Source organism: Protopterus annectens, chromosome 10.part0, assembly GCF_019279795.1.
Source record: "Protopterus annectens isolate FY-2018-M chromosome 10.part0, PAN1.0, whole genome shotgun sequence".
NCBI lineage: Eukaryota > Metazoa > Chordata > Ceratodontiformes > Protopteridae > Protopterus > Protopterus annectens.
The window spans coordinates 1,284,582,826-1,284,595,706 of record NC_056744.1 but is presented as its reverse complement, the minus strand read 5'-3'; positions in this window follow the sequence as shown (position 1 = coordinate 1,284,595,706).

Genomic DNA, 12,881 nt, shown 5'->3' with positions numbered 1-12,881 from the left:
AGATTAATCCTGATACATATATACCCATTGCTCTAAGTGGGATTTTTATGAATAAGTTCATAAACCTTATTAAAAATATTGAAAATATCATCCCTAACCAGGTACTTCGAAACAAAGCCCTTGCAGGTCCTATGCATTGGTAAAGCCATTCACCATTCTACATATTGCTAGCTAAAATTGGCTTCACAGAAATATGGTCATTAAGTCCTGGTGGGGTAGATGCATTCAGTTTTAGTTGCCATCTTGTCTCTAACTCACCCAGTTTTTTCCTTACATCCCCTCCCCTGGGGTTTACTGAGGCTATATCTAGTATGGCAAAATAAAACAATTTGCATTTAGTACTTTCATGCATATGCCTCCACAGGGCATTTTTGACATCTTTCTTCTTAATGCAATAATAATGATCATATATCCTTTGTCTTAAGGTCCTATCTGTCTTTCCTACATAATAGCAGTGACAGTTTGAGCACATGGCTAAGTAGACCACATGGGTGGTCCTACAATTCCCTTTCTTAAAATATATCTCCGTCTTGGTGACATTTTCTAGTTTAATGCTGTTGTTAGTGCATATGTACCTGCACTGGTTGCAGGTGCCGCATTTAGTTGTTCCAATATTGACTTTATCATTATTTGATGTTTGTATTTTTCTTTCTAGTTCTCTTTTTAAATTATCCCCATTTCTGGATACAAACCGAGGAATGCCTCCCACAATTTCTATTATTTTCATGTCCGTCTTTAATATATTCCAGTTCTCCTTGATAATTCTTTTAATATTTGCGGTCCAAGGGGTGTGCTGCAGAATACATGCTCTCGTATATCTGACATCTGTCCCCCTATTGTCGGCTTCCGAACTATGTGTGTGTGCTAGGGGTCCTTTTCCTAACAGGGGTACATACTTTTTACCCCATTCTTTTAGCACATAACTAGTCACGTCCTTCACTAGCCCCTTAGGATATCCTCTTTGAATAAACATGTCACCTATAATGCTTAGTTCACTGACAAAATCATCATAGTCGGATGTCATCCTTGCTGCCCTTATACATTGTCCCTTGATTATACTTCTTTTCTGATTGGTGGGGTGGGAACTACTATATTCTAAGTAGCCATTACTAAATGTATCCTTCCTATATATTTTACTTTTCATCTTTCCTTGATCCACTGTAATAAGAGTGTCTAAGTAGGCTATCTTACATGATTCCACTGTATGTGTAAATTTTAATTCATTGCTCTTAGAGTTTAAATCCATCAGTCAGATAGTGTGGAGGAACATTCAGAAATTGCACTTGGCAGGGAACTTTGGTAGTAATCTGTCTTTCATAATGTTATGCAAGGAAATACCAGCATTAGCATTTGTTGCACCTGCGGATATTAGTAGTACCTTTACAGAAACTGAAGCTGACATGCCAGACGAGGATAAGCCACTGTGTAACTTTTTTAAAGAAACATACATCTATGGCAGGCCATGTAGGTATGGTATGCATGGGAATACATCAGAGAGAGTGCCCCCTTTGTTCGATAGATCCTTCTGGAACCAACACGATATCTGTGGAACGGGATACCCTCATAGTTAGAAAGCAGTAGAGGGCTGGCACAGGAGACTATGTAGTTTAATGGGGAAGAAAAGGCTGTACATGCTTGATATTTTGCATGTGGTACAGCTGGAGCAGAACCATGTGGATGATCTAAGGCATAGGCACTTGCTATGTCTGCCTTCCTCCACAAAAAGGAGACGATTGCTTGACAAAGAATCTACCTTTACTAATCTACTGGCTAAAAGGACTGAGTTCATTGCTAGGGGATTTGTCAAGTTGGTTGCAAAATATTGCTCGTTCTCATAGGAATACAGATGTTGCTATACTTTACATGTCAGGTACATTATTTAATGGTGATTTCATGGATATATACTCCTCATATGAAAGCATATCTAATCAGTGAATGGCTGCTTTGGGATCATGGGACACTTATGTGGATCGTTCATTGGACATTTGCAGTACTTTCAAGGTTTGGTTGATTTTGCTCTGTTTCGAAGCACAGGAATTTGGGCACACTGGTGCACTTTGAAAAATGTCGAAAAAAATATTCCACTATATAATTTTCGACATTTTTCAAAATTCACAGTTCTATATTCGCTAATACGATTCGCTCATACGATAATTTGTAATTACTGGTTTCGCACATATGAAGGTAAACCTTTTTATTATGTTATTGTGTGCATTCTTGTATATAAAATGTAAATATACATTTGAAGAGTAATTGTGGCAATGGAACAGGCTGATATTCATATTAACAAAATGTGTAGGAAAACCAATACCAATGAAACTACAGCACACAAAAGGCCAGTCTACTTTGTCAAAGGCCTTTTTAAAGTCCAGCAGCACAGATACATAAGGAATGTTATTTCATTCAACCATTCTCTGGATCATTAGCCATAATTAGATGAGATCCCATCCTCCTTTAATAACCTCAGCAGGTAAGAAGCAATCATTTCCTTTCTCCAAGCCAACCTTTTTTAATATATTTTTGTTTAATTTGCTAATAAAAATATAGGCCTTTAAATACCTAGGAACAGCCAGTCTTAAACAGTTAACATAATGATTAGTTTTGTCTATCAGTACATTAAACAGAATTAACACACAAAGCAGCCTGAAGATTTCAAATACAACGACCGACTGACATATACAAACTCTTATGATGTAGTGTTAAAGTTTAATACAAAACTGCTTAGCCCACTATTAACTGATCGTGCTTCAAATGAGGCAGACACAGCATTGACAGATGAGTTAATTCTTTCCCATCATCCCAATCACCTCTCAATTGCTATGAATGATTACATGCTATCTAATGTTCATACTGTGACCAGTTTCTATCAGAACACTAGGCTATGTGACTTTTTGTTTGATTTGCTTGATTGGATAAAACTGACAGAGCCACACTGCTATTTATGTCTGTCTTAGTGATCTTGTTTAAAATTTAGTTTACAGGTTTTGTCTGGTGGGAGACGAGATGAACCAGACCAGTGCCAGGCACATGCTTGTGACTGAGGAAAATTCTGATATCTGGCTACTGGCTGAAGTGCTGTATTTAGCCTCTTCTTATTGCTTAACTTTGCTGTAAATAAAGCATCTTAGCGATGTGCTGAGCACACTGCTGCCACAATGTGCATTATACAGATGCGGGCACCTAGACCTATATTTGTACTACTATCTCCTCCCCTTCCCAGAACTAGTCAGTGTTATTAGTGGAACCCATAGCTGTGACATGTTGCAGAGTGCACTAAGATTACACTGTGTCCTCCAAGCAGCCATCACAATTCATAGCTGTCATCTTAGCCTTAAACACACACAGTTTGTCCAGAGGCACATGTTATGACCTAAAGTTCTTATTTCTTACTTCCAGTTTAGAGCTTACAGTATGCTTCCTCCTTCTATCAGCTTATTTAACTAAATATAGCTATTCTGTATTAAGCATGGTATCCATAAATAATATTCTTCATTTTCATACTTATTATTACTATCTTACAGTTAAATCATTCCAGTTAGCTACATTTAGTCATTCTGTGATACTTAGCTTATCCTACTTAAGAAAATCCACTTTGTTCCATCAATCCGTTAACCATATGACTTAATCTATTGTTACATCCCTCTGTAAAGTATATAATTTATTCTGTGTCTGAATTAACCAAATTCCCAAAACCACTGGATAAAATGGAAAATCATTCTGCTTGTTTCCCATCTGTTGCTAGCCTCTTAGCTATTGGCATTCTAAGGCAGTGTAGTAAGTGCCTTATGTTCACAGATAATGACTTTTTAATCGACAAAAATAATTCCGTCTGTAGAGGTGCAGATATTTAGCTAATACAGATGTTTCCCCTCATAGAAAAAATATGAACTGTCTGCCTGTGATCAGACATCCAAGCCAAGGCTGCAGAAATCAAACACCAAAATCTCTTAAATCCAGGTAGACTATGTCTCCAATTAAATATAACACCACACCTTCTTCAGGCACACCCTAATTACAGAGTCAACATACATGAGTGAAATTACTTAAATTCTATTACATTTAACCCCAGTACTAATAAGCAAGTTTTAAAAATTGGTGGCTCTGTAATTAGGTATACAGATTATACATTCACTAGGCTAGACAAAGACAGGGATGATGATTTATCATTCAGCTCCAGATCTCTGACATTTCATGGACTATAAAGACCCTTTCAGCTGAAACATATGACTACAACATGGTGAAAGTGAATGATATGGGAAGCAAGACACCGAGGGACATGCAGAGAGACATGCCAGAAGTCTCAATGCATATGAAAAATGCAGGTAAGACATTGGTCTTGATTGGAATCTTACCATCTCCAAGAATGGCGTTGAGGTGCAAAGAAAAAAACATTGTCTTCAAAAATTAGTTTGATGTCATTCCAGGGGTATCAAGTATGTGTCAGCATGGGATGAGATGCTGGGCAGCCCAACTTGTTTCTCAAAAAATGACCCGCACTTCTTATTCCAAAGCTCAAATACTGACCAAAGCCTTTGTTACCCATATAGTGGCTTTTTGAAGCAGAGTCAGCTAATAGACATTCCAGTATAACTAACAAATCAGACATAAGTCTAGATGAAATTATGATGGCCCTTGTCAATGCCAGAAGTCTCAGTATCTTACAGATTGCTAAGAGATGGCCTGTGTTTGGCAAACAAGCCATCCTCTGACCCAGTACTAATGGATTTACTGCACATCAGCAACTTAAATGGCATCAAAAATATTCTGTCTAGGAATCTAAACCTTTTCTGCAACATCAACAGAATGGTTCTGAGGGACAGGTGTATCTCACAGAGGATACAGCTGCTGTGTAATAGAATTCTATCCACATAAAACACTGCTCATCCTTGTCCATATTCAAGCACAAGTTGAATCTATGGATGGGAAAGAACATTTTCCGTAGGTTTGCCTCCTGTGTACTAATGGACAGAAGCAGGTCCTTATTGCATTATCCCATGCATGGATCCCCTCAAATTATTTATGGTATGATTCTAGTTCTTATTGTAAGGAGTAATATATCACTGGGTCCATATCACATAGTCGAAGTTCCGTAACTTCAACTACCATATGTACGAACACATATGTTCAAAGTTACAGAACTTCGACTATGTGTAAAAAAGAAAAAAAAAAGGGAAAACAAAATAATAAAGGGTTGTATGCAAGGGGGCAAGCCCACCTGCACCCCCCCACATCCCCCACTCTATAAATATACCAAATCCGAGGTTGCACTACAGTGCAGTAAAGGGAAAATTTCCTATACAAGTGGCAAGTTCCTCATTAGAAAGAGTACAGGTGACCAGTGTTGCCCCTGTGATTAAGTGGTTGGACCATTCCTTTTTGAAATTTACCCAGCAAGATTCTAGCTGACTATATTTGCAGACAACTACAAATTGGGAGCTATTGTCAAATCACCTTTTGACACCATCTCCCTTCAGTTGAAACTTATACCCAGATATATCTGATGTACCAAAAATGGGTTCAGTTAGTAATGTGTATTATTATCACATTCTGTTGACACCCCCTCCCCTCATTATACAGTTTTGAAATAGCCAGCATTAGACACTCACAGAACCCATGGCCACAGGAGCCTACAATTATCTCCCCACGTACAAGGACCCTCACTTGAAGAAGCCGCGGGTTGCTCAGTCTCCTCTGCTCCTTGCTTGGCACGTCATGGATGTTCGCACGGCTGTGTAATGTCCCAGCTCGATTCCGTTTTTTTTTTTTTTTTAACTTGCCTGTAACCTGCATTCAATCAGGTCCACTTTAGTGAAGTAATGGACCTGTTTGGCTGTAACAGCTATGGAAGTAAGCTTTAGTTTTCTGACTGGCTGCAGCACCCAGCCAGGGAATACATTTTTTTTTTTTATTTAACATGGATGTCTATATGGATGCCTTGAGGGGTTCACACAGATAGACCTTACAAGTATCTATGTATCTGGGCCTTCTGTGTCATGACCATATCTGTAAAACTCTTAGTGCAAGAAATCTGGACAAAGCCAGAAAGAATGGGGGGACAAATCTAAAAATAGGAACAGAATTTAAATATTGTTCCTATAAACTTAGAAATATGCTAGAATAAAATGTTCTGCATTATTACATATTTTCTGAAGGATATAAAGTATGAAACTCAAATGTCTGTCATTATTTAGTATTATTTAATGCCTTCAATAGTCAATAAGTTACCAGAAAACCACAAAGTTTATGAGGAACAGACCAAAATATAAGGCAAAAATCTGGGCATTTTGCAAAAATCTGTACAGTTGAGAGGTATGGTTGTGACGTTTGTTGTGGTTTGATGAGGGAAAAAGCAACCAGTGGCAGTGATATCATTCAGTCATAGGCTACAGCTCATACCTCTCAACTGCCCAGATTTTTGCAAGAATGTCCAGATTTTTCCCTCAGAATTTCAGCCTGTTTCTCATAAAATGAGTTGATTTTCTGGAAAATCACTGGGATGGTCTTAGGAATAACATCATTAAATAATGATATACATTTGTGTTTCAAACTTCTTATCCTTTGTAAAATGCATTTTAACACAAACCCTGTTATTCTAGCTAATTTTTAAGTTTATATAAGAGCAATATTTAAAATCTGTTCCTATTTTTGGGCCTCCCCCCATTATGTCAGGCTTTGTACAGATTTTTTGGGCTAAGAGATTGAGAGATATGTACAGCATTATTTACTAGGAGATAACATTTATTAGACAAAGAAGACCAGGAAGATGAAGTAAACAAAATAAGGGGAGGTAAAATAAAATGTTTGTTATTAACACTGTCTGGAACTGTTTGGGCGCAATAGGGTTCCTATTAGAAGACCGGAGACGCATTCTTTCGACTGCATCTTGGTCGAACTTAAAAGACTGAAGCGGCTTTTAAGTGAATTTTTTCCCTGGGAAATAATTTGCTTGGCTGCTTCATTACTTTGCCCTTTTCAGTACTGTAGTGCAGTCTTGGAGTTGGTATATTTAAGTAGGGGGGGGTGGGGGCAAAGCCCCCCACTTAATGTAATGTTTAAAGTATTTTTTTTTTTTTTTTGTTGTTGTAACAGCGATTTTTTTCCCCCTGGAAAAAAAATCACTGTTCTGACAGTTTGACATTGTAAGCTTTCGCTTACATAGGGTTAATTAATTACCGTTCGCTTTTTTAAGTGTTTGGTGATCTAATATAGACCCAGCGCAATATGCCATATATGACATGATTGCAAATAAATTAATATTTCATGTTCCCAATAGCACTATTGATTAAGCCAGTTAACTTCACAATTCTTTTTCTAACAAGTATGCTGCTTTATTTTTCATTGTTGCACTCAGAAATACTGCAACTTTTTTGTTTACTTACTGCATATGAAATTTTAAAATAAAGAAAACAATGCAAATTACTAGAAATAAATGAAAAATAAATTACTTAAAAATCAACTGGGATGTTTTGTAGTATAGCATATAACAGTATTTTTGTTTGAGGAGGAAGAAGCAACATTGTGGTGCAAATAGAGACCTCTCTTCTGCAGTAGCAGTGATGAAATGTTTGATCTGTTGCATGTTTCTCTAAGTGCAGCTATGGAAAGGAAAGGATTAGAGTAGTTACTGTTCAGACATCCTCTTTGGTGCTTTGAAGACTGTTACTGATCTATATGACACACCCCAACTGATACCACCAGACCTGCAGCGAGCATTCATCAGACTCTGAGAAGGTTTTAGATGGGCATATACATAATGGGCCACCCACGTTAGGACACATATGTGCTATTTGCATTTGTATCATTATGTCACATTAATGTGAAAACATATGTGTGCAATCTGCCTTAACTCACTACAAGTGATGCATGTAAAAACATGCTTGTGTTCTCTGCACTTACATCAAGTGCCACATATGTGAAAGCATGTGAGCTGTCTGCAATTACATTACACTACAGGTACAAGGGTATAAAGGAACAAGTCACAGTAAAACATGTACATCTACCTTGATGTTGTGTATTATTGCAAATAAAACAAAAGATTAGTGTACAGCTGGACACACCCTCAAGCTTGTAGGCCAACAGTGGATAGCATGAGAGGTGCTTGTTGAAGTCACCTCTTTGGATTAATCCATTTTATGGAGCAGGTAAAGTAGATGCATATTTAAATGAACCTAGTTTGTTTGACCTAATTTGGAGTATAACAATAATTAAGGTTGTCATAATTTTGGAATGGATTATGTGGTGGAAATAGAATAGTGTGAAGGTGAAGCGTGTCAACAGACAGAATGGAGCAGTTAAGGTGTGTTACATTCTGCTAGTACTGAAACAAGGAAAATCCTGCAACTGAATTTTCAAGAAGTAAAAAGTCTGTAGGCTTTAAAAACTAAGCTGGTAAAGCTGACTCACTTGTTTGAAGTATACATGAAGTGCTTAAGGCTTGGCGTGGATGATGAAGCAGGATGTCTAATGGTCAGTTGGAATGCACTGAACCAGCCAGACAACAAATGTGCAAGATTCATTGTCTTTATCCTGTGTGAGGGAGTTTGTGTGTCTGCTCAGTCTTGCTATATTGCTGTCTTTATCTTGTACTGATGTCTGCCCTGCATGTGGGAATCTGTGTGGGTATTCATTTTCAGTCTTGCTGTAGTGCTGTCTTCATAAGTGGGTGTCTATATCTTGTGTGTCAGAGTCTGTGTAGCTGTCTGTCTTGTGTGTCTCTGTCCTGTGTGAGGGAGTCTGTATGGGTATTTCTGTTCAAGTCTTGCTGTTGTGCTGTCTTTGTCTTGAGACTATGTCTAGTGTGCAGGAGTCAGTGTGAGTGTCTTTGTGTACCTCTGTGGGACTGGCTACCTTGGTGCAGCACAGAGGCTTGTCATAATGTAACAGCATTGTTACTAAATGCCAGTCAGTGTATGTATGTACCTCTGTGAGTAGCTACCTAGCTGTGGTACAGGGGCATGTCATAATGTAACATTGGTAGTAAATGTCAGTCAGTGACTACCTTGACACTTCAAGACTTTTTAATGGTCTGAATGCTGTAACTTTATACAGTGATTGTTAAATGGTGTTGGATGAGCTTGACAGGGAAGGGGACATGATAGGCAATGTAGTCACACTTTATATTCTCCTGGGTAGGGCACCAACTCGAAACTTGCTGGGGGCCCCCAAAGTGCTAGCACCGGCACTGGGTATGGACAATATCCACTTCAAAATGCAAATGTTCTTAGGTACATTGGAACATGGATGATATGTGACAACTTTACTTAACTGCTAAGGGAAATTAATCCAGATCTAAAGAGGTCATTGCTCTGTTATATTCATCATTATTCAGGCCACTTATTCAGTACAATTCCTCTTCCACGTGTACCTCACTAGGCATATCAAAGAACTATATAGACTCTGGAATTTCCTATCTAAGAAAATTACAGACTTAAAGACCTTGAGCACTGTTCCTTTTATCAGTATTTTTAAGCCTAACAAAGGGAAACCTATGCCTTGCATTCCACTAGGCTAATGATCTGTGAGGATGTTAAGAAGACTAGACTTATTCCCATGTTAGATTTTAGCCCTTATATTTTGTGTACTGAAAACAATGAGGTGAGCAAAACATGAAATTGCTGGGACATTTACTTATTGCCCCTTTCCAAAAGGAACAGTGGTGGTACCAGGGGTGAATTTGTTTTTTTTACATTCATTCATCCAAATCCATTTCTTCAGTAAGCAGGATATGCCCTTGACAAATCTAACTGATCACCATGTACCCACTATTTAAAGGAAGTCCATTTTCATCATACAGCTTATAACTAAAGGTATGGAGCCCAGGACCAGGGATGAAATCATTCCACTGTACTCAGCTTTCATCAGGCTGATCATTGAATATAATGCCTCATTCAATATGTACATGTCCAAGCAGTCAACTGCAGACTTGGTTTGCAATAAACCCTTAATATTTGTTTTGACGTCTGAGAAGTAAATGTCAAAGAAGAATGTCCCAAGGACTGAATCCTGGGATGCAACATTAGTGACAGTTTTTTTTTGTTTTTTTTTAGGCAGTAGAGCCACCAACCCAAATTTCCTGGGCTTGGTTTGTGAGACTATTTGCTATACAGTGAGTTACACTGGGATTTACATTTAGCTAGTAGAGTTTATCTATGATAACTGAGTGTGGGACTTGATGCCTACTGATTTACTTTGGTACATCAACCTATTAGCTGAATCAGTTTTACACAGATGTAAAATGTTTTCAATACAAGCTGTAAATGTCAAATACAACAATCTACAAAACAAGTTCAAGTTGCCAATGAGCTTTGATATGGTAGACAAACCCATCAAGAGAGCAGATGCTCTGCATTTTCATTGCCAACACTTTGTAGATACCTAGCAGTCAGGACAATGGTAACTACTATTTCCATCTAACGGCATGCAATGACATAGACTGATAAGGCTTCTGTAGATTGGTATGGTGTCTGTGGTACCTTTTCAGATTGTGCCATCCATCTTAGACTATTGGGACTGGCAACAGGACACCAATATGGGGTATAGCTAACACAAGAACTGCTGGCAACAAGTACACCTGTGGGTATAGTAGTTATAGGACAGGTAGGCATGGATGCTGCTTGGCTGTATAAAAATGAAGTACCACTGCCACATACAGCATGCTGGTTTCCTATACTGGTTTGTGTGCTGCCTGATTCGTGATGTTTATGTGGTCATTACACACTGGATTTGCTGGATGTTTCTTTCAACTGCTGCAAGACATAGCAATGTAGCTGCATGGTACACTATTTTGTGTTACTCCAATATATATTACTTTGTATGGGAGATGGCAATTCCATACATTAGAGGTGTTTTATTGTTGGTTATATGAGGTAGTGTAAACAGACATATTATTTTGAAGAATCTTGTTATGTTTTGTTTACAGATCAGCTTCCTGCCAACTATGACTACTGTTTTGCAAGTGATTTGCTTTGTCTTGTTTTATTTTATTTCATTTTAATTAACAGTACCTGTAATTATTCCTGCTGTCGAACTGTGTGTTAGTCTTCTCTATTTTCAACATATTGGTAGTGGTGATGTGCTGTACAAGGTCATTTGTCATCCTGCATCTACTACAAGATTGTGTATCATTCTGTATCTGCTTCCTATATACAAATATAAATCTTCAAACTCGGGTACTCTTTGCCTCTCTCTCTCTCTCTCTCTATATATATATATATATATATATATATATATATATATATATATCTTAGTATAATATCAATAGTCAGTGTGTAGATGAGTGATGCACATTATATTGCACATTGACTGCACCACAATACCAAAACTATCTTACCCCAAAAGGAAAGAATACAGCCTCCTTTTTTCAATGAGAATGAAAACAGTTATAAAAAAAGAATGGTATATGCGTTTCATGTATCTGTCGGGGGTCTCCACGCTACACCTTCTAACTTATATACACACTCCAGAGTCGTAAAGCCATGACCAAAGGAAACACACTGGTGTAGATCAGTGTGTGTGCTATACCTTTAAGAAGCTTTCCAGTGAGTCAGTACATGCATGTAAGTACTGAGCATGTGCAAGCAAGAGTGCCATTTTGAGTGAGCAGCCAGAGTGAGAGCATGCAAGTATGTAGTCAGTCAGTTAGATAGTTCATTTTAAGTTCATTGTTGCCATCCATCCTGATGTATTTGTATACAATAAACTACTTAAACTAACACCCAAGCCTCAACATCTTCTGAATGCACACAAGAAGAGCAACAACTGGGAAAAATCAAAGTTGCTGATGTTCTTCATACTGATCACTGCTGCAGTACCCGTAGCCATATGAGTTATATCATTCTGAGGATATAACAGCCAGCCAACTTCCAAAGCTTTGGGACATCTTCCATGTGCGCAAGCTGTCAAGCAGCTCAAGCTGAGATGATGAAAAGAGAAGTCTGGGTGCAAAGCCCTTCAGGACTTTACTGCTACTGAAGCGTATGCTCCTCTGAGGCTTTTGAGGATTGACAGTCAGCCTGTACTTTCTTTAGCTGGTCTGATAAGTTCCCTTTGGGGGAAACATTTTTCATTTTCTTCTTTTTTTTTACTGATGTTTTATTACTTTCTTCTTTGGGAAAGTTATTTTATAGCTAGGAGTGTTGTGTTTTAATGGATTATCTCAAGATTTCAACATACTTTTAAAAGGAGCACTCATTTCTGTCAGTTTAAAAGTAGTGTTATCTAACTGATAAACTATTCTCAATGGAAAAAGTGGGTTTATTTCAAGGTTATTTTAAGGTTGTGGAAATGTTATAGTGTTTGAAAGTAACTTTTGTGGATCTGTAGTTTTACTGGCATTTTTGCTTGTTTTCCCCAGAACAGAGACACCATTTTTGACTTGACCATGGAACAGATTGCCACTCTCATGGTCAGTCCTTCTTCCAGCCACAAAAAGAAAATGTTAAGTAAACAAACTTTTGCCACCACACCAGACTAGCAATTTGCCTCAGCTGCAGGTGGGTGACTCTGCTGTGGTCATTTGTTGTACCTCAGACCACTCATACTTTACCATGAATCCTTCTGATGTAGCATGCACAGTGACTATGGACCTGGGGCTAGCCACGTCCACTACAGCTGTTGGGGTCCCCTCAGCGGGCAAGGGAAAACCACTCTTGTTGGTTCTGTCAGAGTAAAATTGTGTGGCAGACAAACTGAGCAGAACCAGAGCAGACCCTCATGAATGGAAACTAGATTTAGGGGACTTCCGAGATTTGCTCCATCTGTGGGGAGTTCCTGAAGTAGACCTCTTTGCCTCATCTCTGAACAATCAACTGGCAAAATTCTGTTCCAGGCCCTATACAAGGACTGGAAGACAAATGCCATTTCTTTTCTTTGGACATTAATGT